The 12,716-nt window shown below is 31.4% G+C and overlaps 2 long non-coding RNA genes across 4 annotated transcripts; one reads left to right on the forward strand and one right to left on the reverse strand.

Moving 5' to 3' along the window:
- Positions 1 to 679: 679 nt before the first annotated feature.
- On the reverse strand, positions 680 to 2,898 carry LOC126549213 (uncharacterized). 2 transcript variants are annotated; one of them, XR_007603356.1, is made up of 3 exons: positions 2,381 to 2,898; positions 835 to 1,614; positions 680 to 776 (listed from the first exon to the last, which is right to left on the reverse strand). It is a non-coding gene; the product is annotated as an uncharacterized LOC126549213 (long non-coding RNA). The 2 variants fall into 2 exon arrangements; XR_007603355.1 differs by lacking the exon at positions 680 to 776 and having other exon boundaries at positions 872 to 969; positions 1,117 to 1,614.
- On the forward strand, positions 1,445 to 12,716 carry LOC114132021 (uncharacterized). 2 transcript variants are annotated; one of them, XR_007603354.1, is made up of 4 exons: positions 1,445 to 1,566; positions 2,119 to 2,248; positions 6,636 to 6,826; positions 12,453 to 12,716. It is a non-coding gene; the product is annotated as an uncharacterized LOC114132021 (long non-coding RNA). The 2 variants fall into 2 exon arrangements; XR_003593038.2 differs by lacking the exon at positions 12,453 to 12,716 and adding an exon at positions 7,237 to 7,387.

The raw sequence follows: 12,716 nt of genomic DNA on the forward strand, positions 1-12,716 counted from the left end.
TCAAAGTTGGAGATAAAATATTTCTCAGTTTGTTGGCCAAAATCGTTCTTGCTAACAGTGCGCACCTATACGAGCGGTAGGTAATCCGATAGAATAACGAATGCGGACTATTGCGAAGCGTGTTGTATTATCTTACTATAGTTACTACGATTTCGTCGGAACTTCTATTCCGTATACGGATTCTAATTGAATAAGAGTTGAACACGAAGTATTAATAAAATAAAAATAGTAGTTGTTAAACTTTTCATACGGCACAAAAAATAATCTCTAATTTCAACACATCGTGTTGACATTAACGATATTTACAACGTTTTCCCAGTATATTATAAAGTTACAAAAGTTCAAAATATATCTACGTATATCGTTTTAGACTTTTCGCAAATACAATAATTTTCAATTATAATATTAATCAATGAACGATATAGACATTTTTAATATGTTGTAAAATGTCTTATTTTGACGCACCACCCTCGAAAAACTGGCGATGTGGACCGGAACTATAGTTCCAGCTTTTTAACGTACTCATATATTTCTATAAAATATTGACTCGTTACGTTCGTCGACAATTATTATACGACGTTTCGAAAACGGTTTGACGTAGAATGAATGTCAACGCGAACGCGAGCAGTAAGCCACGATCATTTCCGTCGTCTATCTGCGAGTCTCATGAAAACGCGTACGTCATCCCGTTCGATCACTCATTTCGTCGTCGTTCGTGAGAGCGTGTCAATATTTTGGTGTCCGATGTGTCTCTCAATATGTGGACCATTGAGTTTCTATTCATGCATAGAATAGTATAATAATAGTATGGACAATACTTTATATGGTACCGACATTTTCAAACGACGCTTCAACATTATGTAGTGTACGCGTAAGACGGCATGGCATACGATAGGTACGTGTTTCGATCGGTACTGCAGTTACGTCGAGACCGGTGTTGAATTCAGACAAATTTTCTGGGCAGCACATCTGTTTATATCGGTCACAGATTTTAGTATTATCAATATTTTTATTGTTATTATTAATTATTTTAATCGATTCAGTAAATTTGCCATTCGATACATGACGTCATATTATATAAATATTTTATTTTACATATTAGAAAACATACTTTACTCTTAAATAAATATAATATAACTTCTTTTTTTCTACACAACAAATTGATTACACTTCAATAAACTGCTGGACTAAGTCTTTTTCGCTTTTTGACGCTTGTTTTCATGCAATACTCCAGTGTACCTTACTCCGAATTTGGTAATTAGTAGGAATACTTCTTTAAAACATTGATAAAAATAGATTATACATATATATTTTATTGAAAACAATAAAATTTATGAGTTCTGTATATTTACTTCACATTGGTAATATTATTAAAATATGGTACAAACCTAATGAGTATTTTACGTTAAATATATTATATTTTTGACAGTTGTATTTTTCAGGAGATGGTGAATGTAGTTCAAGGGAAGCATTTTCTACCTGATTACCTCCTTTGCCGATGGAGGATTCAACACTGAATTTAAGACGGGTTAATCGTCACAACAATTTCTGTGTTTGCCTCGTGTAGTAAGCTATACATCTCGCATCAATTGTCGACGCATAATGTTCTGAAATCTGAATCTCTGAATTATTATATAGAAGTTAAACACATAGTATGAATAGACGTTAAAATTATAATAACCAAACCTACATAATAGTATTATTACAATATTATTTTAACACATACAATTTAATAGCAATACAACTGTAGCTTTAGAAAATAAATAATAATATATCTTGATAAACTAATTATTTCCGCATCAAGGCGAATAATAAAAATAACGTTTTTGACCTAATCCGTAAAACATAGTAGGTACACCAATAATTTAAAAATAACATCTTAAAATGGAAAGCTTAACATATTATTACATTTTTACTACCGAAAAACGGTTTTTTTTTTAAAAAATAATTTTAGGACTTCATTCCTACATTAAAATTCTAATTTTACCAATACGTACTGTAAACATTGTTCACCAATAAACATTATTTTTTATACGATAATAATGTCGTTACTTATTGGTACAGTAAATGCCATTTTAAAATGTATGCGATGTAATATAGTAATAATATTGATGTCAGTTCCTAGGTATTATTTTTTTTCTATTTGGGTTACGACGTGCCACGAATAATCGTTCGCTGATGCTGCAGGTCTCAACCGAGCTATTTCTTCCACGCGACGAAACGGTCTCTCTTTGCACAATATCGACGGGTAATATATTTTTATTTCTATTGTTAAACCATATTATTATTGTATACATACAATATAACACACGGCAGCTACCTTTTTATGTTTACCGACTAGTTATATTATAGGTAGTGCGTATAAAATAGGTGGGGATACCTCTATTCCTCGATTAATACTGCCGCGATTCCATCGAAATGATTAACGAGCCTCGCCGTGCGTTCTACATTGTACGTATAAACGTTTATATTAGACAGTTTTATAAATTACGAATATATGTTTTATAGCGTATGATTTACGTCATTGCCATGACGCCAATAATAATAATAATATACGAAATATGAATATTAATTTCTCGGAAAATAACTCGCTTTGAATTCGTCCACCTCCCCCAAAAGTCGCAGTAACGTTTTTGATTGGATAAGACCGGCATGTGAAACGCATGTAGTGTGTAAAGGAAAAACCACGTATGCTGCGATAATTAATGTTTCGCTCCATCGAGAATGGTATTGTTTAAAATATTTTTCTTAGCTTGGTTTCTTGTAACACCACCATTCTACATCAATCAAATATCAAATATACCTAAGTAATAATTATGTATTTCCATCTCTATTCAGTTTACACAATATAGTTGTAGCTGTACAATAGTCTCGTGTACGTACAATAATTTGATTTAATACTAGTATTGTTTTTGACGTTAACTTTAGACTTTTGTGTTTCAATAGTTCAATAGATTATTGTGTATGTAATATAGTCGGTGAAAATAACGTAGTATTCAATAGTTTATTATTGTTTTTTATATTTTATGTCAAATAAATATTAATTATGAGCAGACATAATTTTGACCCGTCGATTGAGCTCCAATAAAATGTGTACTTCTACTTATCTCCTCGTTGTAATATCGTCGTTTCAAAAATTTCCAAGATCTGGGATAAATTATTTCGGGGGCCCATTAATAAAAAAAAAAGTGATACTATAAAGGTGATAGTTATATAAATGATAAATTTAGATATTTTATCATCAATATCACAATAATATCATAATAAATGACATTTTTATCATTCAAGATAACCGAAAAGTAGTCTGTTCAATGTTAAATATTTCTAAAATACATAAAAACATAAAAACAAAAAACGAAATAAAATTATTTATTTAAGTTTCATAAAGAAAACGTTTTAAAAAATGGTAAGTTATAGGTTATGGGTAACGCCGAATAATCTTAATTTTATCTATTATTATATTTTATTATCCTAGTTACAGAAAAGATTATCTAAACTTTTTTAATGGAAATTTTTTGTAAAATAGGGCCTCGAATAAAATGCTCCCTCCCCCCCCCCCGGCTGAACCGTCCGTACTGGCTGACAATAGCACGTTTATTGTAAATGATTTGATATAAACGTTTTATATAGGAACCAATACATACATTTTACCACAATGTTTTGTATTCGACGTGGCTTGTGTCACTTGTGATCACGGTCTTTCATGTTTTATTTTCAAAATAATATTTTATTTTCAATTTATGACGTTCGCAGCATCAGGTGTGTAGGTAGTACGTGTATAATATTATGTATAATACCATTATTATAACATTTTTAAACATCATCATACCGTCCGGCTGAAATATAATTTATCGATGTCGGTGAAAGTATATATACATTTATATATTTTAATTATTTTCGCTAGCCATCGTGCAGTACGAATTCAGTGACTCGTGGTTTATTTTATCCTCGTCTATTTAGATCATCGATCGGTGTGATATGGAACGATGATGGTCGACGATCGCGTCCGTCGTCGTAAAACTGCAACACGCGCAAACGGCATCACGCATAACAATCGCAACGCGAATATACTATTATAATATTATACGACGTGATTATTACTCTTGCTGTCTCTCTATTCACGCATAATATATATACATATTATATGTATACATAATATAATATAAGGGACAAATAATAAACCGGCATCGAATAAAACAAAATGTATTGTACGGGGGAGGGGGACGGGGTGGCAGTGCCCAGACACAACGCGATACGTCATGGTGTTAAGTACACAAGGGGTGTGGAGGGAGACACAAAAAAGCCGTCCACCCCTTACATATTTCACGATAATAATAATAATCGTAATAATAATAATAGAAATAATAAATGTGCAGGTCCCGCAAACTCATGATTTGCTCGCGGGGCCGTGATATATATACGTATGCGTATATATTATTATTATTATGTATATATAAACGAGGACGCAAGCTGTGCCGAATGCGTCGAACAAAACAAATAAACCGCGTCGGCCAATCCGTTGAATTCGATTCGGATTCGGGCGCAGTCGATACCATCATATTATTATTATTCTAACAGACTATTTACATATATTGCATACAAAGATATTATATTAAATTATTGTTATCACTTATCATTTACGCTACCGCAAACGAACGGTAAACTCTGGCCGAGATCTATAAAGAGGATCTTATTGGACTCTGTTGAATAGTCGACCGTTCTTATGATAAAATACGGTTTAGAACGCTAACGTTCTTGGCCTTTCAGATTAAAATGACACTCACACTTTGATTCGTATAATCATCCGTTTTGAATCGAGATATATTCATCATTAACTTGCGTTAGCTGTTTGTGAGGTCCGTCAAAATTGATATTCTACTTGTATAAATATTATAATATTACATCATTAGATGGTCGTATTTTAAAACTTAATGCTATTGCGGGCCAAAACGAAAAACGATTTATTCTCTTTCAGAGTTTCTACCCATTGTATACCTACTATAATGCTATTATAAAAAATGCAAAATTATTTTATTTCTATGCACTACACATTTGAGCAGAACGAAATATTGTATTTTTCGCCTTAACATATGATTAAAATAATAAATTATTTAATGCTGTGTTAATATTTGTTATTTGCCTGTAATTGTAAGCAAACGCAATAACTTATTTCATAATATTATGTTTAAATGCTTAACAAATGAATAAAGATATAATTTACCTACAGAAATTTTTAATAAACAGTAATATATTGTGGGTATTTGAAGTGTATAAAACATTGAAATGTTTAAAAATTTAAACAAACAATTTAAGCAGGTGGTTCGAACGAAATGTCATGCTAATTAAATTGCTTTTTTGTTCTTAGTTTCATGTCAATATATAATAATAAAAATTTAATATTATGCAAGATAATATTTTCGGTATGACAGTATATATACAGACAATACGGTTACATTGCTAATTGCTTATTATTGTATATATATTATATCAATATATTTTTGTTAAAATAAGGTGTTAAAAAACTACAATCATTTGACAATATAAATCTGCATATGAATGTAAATTTTAATATTATTTTATGAGCGGTTAACGAGAAAACAAAAACGATCGGTTTTCTATAATAATTATGACACGCTCGCTCGTCTGACGATTAATTACCACCAAACTTTATTCTTAAATTAAATTACTACTGCGCATAACTTGGATTTAATTTCTAGTACGTGTATATAGTTTGTTCTCAAGCAACCCTTAATAATTATATTCGAAACATACAACAAAAGAAACAGTACACTTGGGTACGTTTTAAATACGGGTGCCCCGGGGCGATTGAACTCGCTTTTATAATATTATAGTCTAGTGCTTGGTAAAAAATACGAACTCGATATTCGCATTCGTCGAACCCTCTGATATTGAATAGCTAACGAAGTAAAAAATCGAATAACTTCGATGAACTTCTGTGCATCATTTATCGAACACAACTTCGTCGATTTTTCAATTATTTCTATCATGGTAAAAAATATATTTAATGATTTTTCACTTTTTTCTATAGAATACCTAAATATCTAAACAACTAAGAAAAGTGTTAAAGAGAAAAAAATCATTTATCGTAATTTTAATGAAATTCAGATTATTGAGAATCGTTTTTGGAATGTATATCAACGCGATAATCGTGACTTTAACTCCATTATACCTAATTTTTTCGTACTTAAACTTTGTTATGCACAATTAGTTTCAACAGTTGATACCTAATTAAACGTTGTAATTTACAAAATGACGCTATGCGCAAAAATCCTGCAGTGATACTTCAAAAACGCTCTGCAGTTGATGAATTTACAAAATGATGTCACCTAGTAACTCAGCAGTGACGAATACCAAATATTGGAAATTTGCCACATACCTTAGGTGTTTTTAATACAATGTGACCACTAAACTTTAAATACAATAGACAAATTATAAATTTATAACTACATAATAATTACACCGATTCTTCTAAATTATGCATAAAACTAATTTTATCACCACAAAATAAAGGTCATTGTCCAAACAAGTTTTCCTCAATATAATCAACAAACAGTAGCTATTAACTACAAAGACGGTATGTTGATTATTAATATAATGCATATCAATTGTTATAGAAATTGCGTAACATGAAGTATAAGCTGTAAATATATATAATAACCTCATCGAGAATTGAAATATGTCCGAGGCGTGACAATTTGTTCAAGGTCAATGATATCTTCACAACAAGAACAATAGTATGGGCCACGGTCATCTTCACAAATTACAATAGCATTTTTTTTTATTTGGAAACAAAATATTATTATAGGTAATATTATTAATATTTTTTTTTCTAATATTGTTATGTTTTAGTGCCTACAAAAATAGTATAATATTTTGAATAGGTTTCATTGTATTTTAATAAAATTGATAACTGTTATGCAGTAAGAGATTTTTTAATACCTAGTCTTATTAGCATCTGGTAAAACCATTACAATAGTTACCAATTTTTATAGAAATATCTATCTACTGTTTACCAACTATTTTCTTTTAATTGATTAATGGTGGTTACATTATAAATTATAATATAATATATATATATATTATACAGGTAAGGTATATATATCATTAAAATTAAAATTTGTGAAACGTTCACACTGAGTGAAAATAGCATTACTATGTTATGACTGATTAGTGATTGTATTGTGCTGAACTTTAAAAAAGTTCTATTTGTTTCAGATATATTATTAAAAATTAAATGTGCATTATTTATGATCATGATCAGTAATGACACGTTGTTGAATGTGTGATATTGACACCTGTAAAAATAAATGATATTCAATATTTTATCGATTATTTTTACTGACGTTATCTGCAAAAACTATTTAAAACTTATAACTACGTAATATTTTTAATTATCTATTATAATAATTTTATATTGCAGTATATGTACTTGAAAATTATATTTTTTTCTTTTTAAAACATTTAAAATGTTTGTAGTTGGTATAATAATAAACATTTTTATTTTTCAAATATATATTCATAAAAAAAATTAGTTATTTTACCAAATAAATTTTCTTGGAAATTACTTTTTAATATATAGTAACCAAAAAGTATATAATGGTATTTTTTTTTTATTAATTGTAATAAAATTACTTTTTACCGCTATTTCTTGAATCACGTCACGTTTTAGCTTCATATACATAAGCTGTTTAGCTGAATAATGTGAAAATTGACCATTCCTTCATATAATTAAAGGTAATGATAGATGGCCATTCCGAACAATGAAGGATCATAAATAGCATTGTGTGAGCACTATCATTGACGTACAATAATATGCAATGATTATAAAAAAAACCGTTACATTCATAAAACTAATTTAAACAAACATTTCTTATTATACGTATAATAAATTCTTTTAGATTATCTTTTACGAATAATTTGTTTGTGTTTATTTTAGGTATATAATATAGTAAGTTTAAAAATCGGCTTTTTACTCATAATAACCTGTCTAAATGTTTTATAGGCTTGCACAACAATAATACAAGTATAAAAACGTTACTATGTTTTTACAAATTGAGGATCAATTTTAAGTTTAAAACATTTATGTTCAACATATTTCTACAAATTCCATTCAAATTTAAAGTTAGGTTAGGTTGATATCCTTCATGGGCCTACTTGACTCGTCCCTGACTAAACCGTGCCTATAGTATACGTATATTTATACAAAACATAGTACCATAGTACCATACTTTAATAATGTTTCAAATAAAACTCAAAATATGCAATTTAAATTTTAAGTATACATTTTATAAACATATAATGGCTAATGACGAAAACTGAATGCATAATATGTGTGGTACGTAGAATGAGGCAGTAAAAACTGTTACATTGAATATATGTTAGAAAATGTTTATTTTTTAGAAAATTACTGAAACTTGTGAAAGCTACCACACTAAAAAAGTAGGTAGTCATTAACACATAACCATAACCTCAAAATTCTAAAATATGCGCGTAAATCATACGAAAATCAAATATTATAGTTTAACTTAGTATCATACAAATGGTGTATTATTTAGAATATTATACTATAATCTTCTAGAAATTTTACTTTTCACTTTATATTATATAAAAAAAAATTGTATAAGTTGAAGATTGTTGTTTAATATTAATGATTATATTATAACATAACTTAGGTATACTTTTTTTTTTACCTATAGTAAAGAATCTATCCCCGAAATCAATGTTATTCTTCGATATATACATCAATAATACGTACTCACAAAACCGTACCCTGAAAACTTCGGAAACGGAAATGAACATGATAATCAGATTGTATATTCCCATAGCATAATAATAACATTAAATCGTCGTGGTCTTTACGGCCTTTCGGATGTCGACGTCGACGGAAAAGGCGTCGCCGATTTCCGGGACGGAGAAAAAAAATTATAAATGTATTCCTCTCTTGCGTATACATCATTATATTAATATCGCGGAGCGTATGCGCAGTGCGGGGAAAAATATATCCGAAAACACTCGACGCGACGTGTTCGGAAACTATTTACGCGTATTCTCCGTGCCCATTTCACGGCCCATTATGCCGGGTGCTATATTTTTGTTTTCAAAAATCCGAAACGAATCATCCGATCCCCGGGACATCGGTGAAACCGAGACGGACGTCCGAAATCCAAGCCGACCTCAGAACGCGGTCAGACGTCCAACATAATATTACCTATTCGTAAATTATTGTATGATTTGTACGCATATAGCACGACCGCGGTGCAGCGTATTATGCATAATATTATTATGTTTTATATAATTTCGTACAGATTCAAACCTCCACGTGGTTCTCCCTACACAGCCGTAGTTCGCCGTTTGGCATAATACATCTATTTTTTTTTTCCGGGGTCGTAACTCGTTGGTTTTGTACGATTATCGTGTTATCGTATATCGTATATTAATATATAACATATTACGTATTGTTACACCGTTATTACTCAGTGCGTTTTTGCCGTGTCCGCCACTTCCTCTTTCACTTCCATATTATAGTGTCGCGTTCGTACATTATAATGTGTAATATTACCGCCCAAAGGGTTGCGAGGCGCGATCTAAACGATAACGAAAAAAAAAAAATCCCGGCGTATGTAATCCCCCGGTAAAGGCTTTTAATCTTTTAAAAGGCCAAAATCCCCATTGTGTCACGACGGTGACAAGATCGCGTTTCATGCATCAGTAAAACATCATTAGACGACGGACGCGTGATGTTACGCGCGTATAGTATTGTTGCTATTTAAAACGACGGCATGATAGATTTTTAATGGATCCACGAACTGTTACAGTTTAAACGCGGTGGTTGGTTACTGTAATCGTGTAATGTAACGTCCATACAGATCGGATTTAGTTTTATTTTTCAGCTCGAGCTCGTATTCGATGTAGATACGACGACGATAAGAAAAATTACGGTATTATGTTCGTCGTCTTAACGATTTGATTAGTTTTCGTTCATATTTGTTCATATTATTAATACAGGTAGGTAGGTTTATATTGATGATTTGTCCCGAATATTATAAAGTGACACGATACAATATATTTAAAATTTTTAAATAAACTCGTGCGCGTACTAAATCACACAGATTAATGTATTTTTGGAAAAATCTTTTGGTGGAATTATTATTGTCCGCATAATATATAGCATATTCTAACTCACTACACCGCGTTATTATATTTATAAAAATGTTCAATCCTATTTGCGAAAAATCTATATATAAAACCACGTTGTCGACAATTAGCGCGTTTATTGTAATAAGTGGTTTTTTTTTTTTTAAATTTTTTTACGCTATTGTCGGTAGTGCGGAACTGTAGATCATTATGGATTCGATTACACGCTATTTAACAATATTAACATTAAAAACGACCGGGCGCGTAATAAATTATATACATTTATACACACATGCTACATACGTCATATGAACATTATACTTATTGCGACCCGACGAGCACGGCCTCTAATATTATATAACAGTCGTAACAGAGGTTTTCGTTTGGTGTGAAATTAAAATCCGACTGCAGACTGACTTCCCGGAAAAATAATAAGCCTCTTCGACGGAGCACTGTGCATTATAATATTAATAATAATTATTATTATTACTACTGTTATTTTATTATTATTATTGCTGTCAGCGTTACACGGCGAATCCATTAGAGAGAGCCCCCAGTATTTTGCGCCCCCTTATAGATTATTAAAATCGCATCGATCGTCTGGTTTTCGGAAAAACGGCATAATCGAACGGGCCAATCTCGTTGATTTTATCGAATTTCCTACCCCACGGCGATTTATTATAAACGGTCGTCGTAATTTTTTCCCTCTTCCCCGCCGTCGCAGGTTGTGCATATCTGTATATATATAGAGAGAGTGCGTACAATCGTCTGCACAGGACCGGTGTTGCAGTCGCATTAGTGTACTCGTATTATAATAGTCGTATTCGGTGCACGCATTCGCGTATTTACCATTTCGATTATAACGAACGTTATATATTAATATATTACAATATGCGCGTAACTCACCGGTTTCCGCGGAACCCCACAAAATTCGGATTTCTCCCCGAACCCGATGCGGTACAACGTGTTATTATCCTCCGTCCGCGCGTTTGTCGCCAAACACCGCGCTAGGGGGTGTCGCGAAAAAAAATATGAAAATACGCGTATATACATAAATAATACCAATAATAATCGCTCTCTCTCTCTCTCTTTCTAGTCCGAGTCGAAACGACGGTTACAAATCGTATACGCTTACACGCGCCGAATAGAGACGACATCGACGAGCGTATACAAATATATATAATGATATCATCATAATAATATAATGCACATAACGCCGTCATCAGTAGGACTGCGATTTCAAGCACATTTTACACGGTGATCGCAAAATCGGATATTTCGTGTGTATTACCGATATTATTCGTCGTCGTGTGACTTGTGCGAGTGTGTGTGTGTAGTGCGCCTAATTCGAATTTTACGAGCGTGGAAATTCGCGTGACGACTCCGAACACATGATTCGGATTCACCACGCGTGCTTGTGTGTATACGACTTTATTTGCTTCGGACCGTTAACAACAATATATATAATATTATAATAATATATCACTGCGGCGGACATGCGGATGTGGATACAAAATATTACGGCTACAGCGACGGGAAAATGTGCACGGGATCGCATCACACACTTTTTTTTAAAAAACGTCATGATAATATTATAATTTAGTGTTCCCGCGAGTTTCCGCGATGTGATGCCGTTTACGAAAACGTTAAACGATCGTTTTAAGGTCCAAAAAAAGTGACTTTTTGTAGCCGATCGTCCTATATGTTCTAACACGTTTAAAATATGCTACGCGCACACGATCATATATTTTTTTAACTTACTGTTATGCTCTTATTTAAATTATCGGTTTTCTAGTTGTTATACTCGCATGTATGCGGGTGATGGTATAACGAATCGAATAGTATCGCGTTTTATCCTATATCTATAGTTCACCCTCTCGTAAATTAAATAGGGAGATTAAAATGGGTAGTACATGTAAAGGCATCGTTTGTTGATATTTGTGCGTGCAAGATACGAACAATTTTCAATGCCATCTATTTATTTACTTATTTGCATTGGTGATAATATGGTTTAGGTTCAAACCACTCGCACGATTACCCTCGATTCAATTGTACCAAATGTAGATAATTAAATTATGCTAATTTTAAATCTAGTTCAAATTTCTATTCAAACATTTCCACAATTGACTATTCAATAATGTATTTTAAATATGATAAGAAAACAAACACTAATTAAATATTCTGATACTTAATAGAGTTTATATTGTATTGATGTGATATAACTATGAACTGTGTTAATACAATATTAATACAACTAACATAATGGTTTGTAATTTTTTGATTATATATACCTACAGGCTATTGAAAATGTTATGCGAAATGTTATATGAAAGAACTAACAAGAGGACACCGGGCATCCACTGAAGGAAAGCCATGACAAGGTGGATGGATTATAGGTAGATAAGTTTATTAAACAAAAATTTGTGAAAGTGAAATTGAAACAATGTACAGACAACAAGTTTTAATAAAAATGAAAATAGTATTGTAAAAGTTACAATACATAAGTTTTTATTGTAATAATATAATGTATTGTATGGAAACATTTTGATAATCTTCAACGG

Source organism: Aphis gossypii, chromosome 1 (assembly GCF_020184175.1).
Source record: "Aphis gossypii isolate Hap1 chromosome 1, ASM2018417v2, whole genome shotgun sequence".
Taxonomy (NCBI): Eukaryota; Metazoa; Arthropoda; class Insecta; order Hemiptera; family Aphididae; genus Aphis; species Aphis gossypii.